Genomic DNA, 2741 nt, shown 5'->3' on the forward strand with positions numbered 1-2741 from the left:
TTTGAGGCGAGGCCAGCGGCGTAATAAGTGTACTGTGAGGATCAAGAAAGTCAGCCCGGGGAGGGGTCCTTTTCTTGGGATTGTGGATGGGGCGCTAGGTGCCCTGCGGGTGTGGATGTGGATGGTATGGAGGCATGGAGAGAGAGGTATGGGCATGGGCATGGGCATGGGTATGGGCACGGAGGCGCGGAGATGCCATGATGTGGTAGCGGGCGGGATGGAGCGTGAGTCAGTTTGCCGTCTACCTGCCTACCCTCGCCAACCACTCACTCGCTCACTGTCTGTGAGGGTGAGGGAGGTCGGGCCAGGCAGAATCAGGCTACTGCTGTTGCCCGCCACGCTGTTGGCTGTTGGCTGTAGGCTGTAGGCTGTACCCAGGGCTGTAGGCCCAGGGCAAGGTGGTGAGGATGCCCTGCCAGTGGATGATGGTTCCTTACCTCTCTGAAAGACGCCCGGGTGTAACTCGTCTGTCCAACCTGTGGCTTCTTCCAGATCCAAGTCTGATGCCAAGCCTCGGCGGCGGGTTCAAAGGTAGGTGCTGTTCTCGGTAGGAGCCGGGAGGGTCTGAAGGATCGAGACGCAACAGTCAGCCAAGCACCCTTATGGTCCCAGGTATCAACGTGAGAGGCCCCCAAGGGAGCGAATAGAATCTCGGGCCCGAGGCGGGAGGAGACCTTACCATGGAGGAGACAGCTTGTGTCACCCGAATATTCCTCTGCCTTGCTTTCCTTCTCGTCCACTCGGTTCGCTTGTGAAGGACGGTCTTGGGCCCTTCTCAACGATCTCTCTCAGTCTGGAAGCTCTGTATGCTGTTTGTGCATTGATGTCGATGGGTGAATCTCTGTTGCGATGACCTGGGTCAAGTGCGTGGACGAATGCGACATGCCTCAGAAAGGAACCAGCCACCATGGACGCGTCTCGCGAGGCCTTGCGCTAGCTTTTATACAAGCACACACGCACACATGCACACGGCTACCATCGAGGCGATACGGTGTCGTCGTCACCTGTTCCAAAGAGAAGCCTCGCCGTATCTACCTGACTGTATCCCCTGACACGCATTCCCTCTGCGAGGGTGTCGACCTGGCTTGCTAGTGCCCTCGACTTGGTTGCCTACCACTGATGGCTTCATCGACCAGTCGAACAAATGCCATCATTGGATGAAGCCAAGAACGCGGCGAGGGGGGTCCGCGAGGGACGGCCCCACGGGAGGGAGGGCACCAGTATGGGCCCGTACGCAGCGCCCGTGCAAGCCCGTGATCTCGTTGACCACTCAGGCTGAGACATGGGGGCACACCTACAGTCGCCCTCCCAAAATACATCTAGACTCCCGTGCTGGCCTGATCGTCTGGGTTCCTCGCAGTCGTAAGCTGGTAGTGGGAAGCCCTCAGAACCCAGTCCGTCAAGTACTCACAACAGTGCTGCCCTGTCTGTTGCGTCATGTGTGGTTGTGCGAGAGGGTACCTCGTAGTCGGCGAGCACGCACTACGAAGACCCTCTGTTTCCAAGCGTCTTTTGACTGGGCTCTATCATGATATCGGTCGTGATCGCGAAATCCCCTACAGAAGCGAGATAGCCGCCAGGCAGACAGGAGCATATGCCCCGGCCAAAAAAAAAGATGGGATTCTTCCCGCTCGCGCATTGCCATGAAGGGGTCTATCGCTACGTTCCCTCCCTCCCTCCCCGATCGATCCATGGACAGCGATTTGAACCCCGCTATTTGACCTCAGCCGACATCACCCAACCCACGTACTGTGTCCCTACAGCCACCCGAGAATATCGAACTGGGACCAGGGCACCGTCCTTTCGTCTGAAGCCGTTCGTGGTCACGCCGCCGGACCGTTCGAGGTTACACAAGACAGGCGTGGAAAGATGCGACTGATGGCAGTCTTCGTGGCATGATCCGTAGCCTTCTGGCATGGTGGCTTCGTCGGCACTGCTCGTCTTCATGCACGGCTATTGAAAACATCCACTCGGGTGAGGAGCAGACCTGCATGATGTGCATCGTAGCATCTCGTGGGGCGGGGGCAAAGGCCATTGCCTCCGAATGTACCGGCATTTGGAAACGAAAACATGGGAAACAAGGAGAAAGCGAGGTGGGCAATGTCGAGCAGATCCGATAGACTGCGGCCGAGCTAACAGGGTGCTTGGGTGGTGGCATGATGAGGATGCAGTCCCGTGGTCGTACACACCCCCTTCCTTCCCCCAAGAGCCTGGCAAGCCTGGAAGTTCCAAGGTGTGCTGCTCCCAAGTGAGACAGGTGAAGCGGCCTCATGCTGCCAATCGAATCATGTGCCACCGCTTACGTGAAGGGAACCCGCACCAGCCACTGAACATCCTGGGGCCTCCAGCCACTCTAGAGAGCTCCCGCGTCTTGATGACCTCTCACCACCATCATACCCTCCATCCGTCTATCTACTGCCCCGTATCTCCGACCGGCCAGCCCTCCCACCCTTTCCCACCATCATTACCATCCCCGTTCGCCTTTCCCACCCACCTTGATCACCACGACCTCTTGCCGCTTGCTCGCAGTCCTACTTGACTTTGCGCACGCGCGAATATTGCATTTCCCGTCTGCCTTCTTGTACCGTCGAGCTGTGGGTTGCTTACTCTCCGCCTTAGTTGGAAGCGATAGGCGGCTCTTTCCTCAGAGGTGCGTGCCGTGTCATCCTGCGGTTCGCGAAGCCGATAAGTGTCGGGGTAAACGAACCCCTAATATCAATCTGAGGGGAAGATGCCGGCCG

The sequence above is a fragment of the Verticillium dahliae genome, genomic scaffold (genome assembly GCF_000150675.1).
Source record: "Verticillium dahliae VdLs.17 supercont1.22 genomic scaffold, whole genome shotgun sequence".
NCBI classification, from domain to species: domain Eukaryota; kingdom Fungi; phylum Ascomycota; class Sordariomycetes; order Glomerellales; family Plectosphaerellaceae; genus Verticillium; species Verticillium dahliae.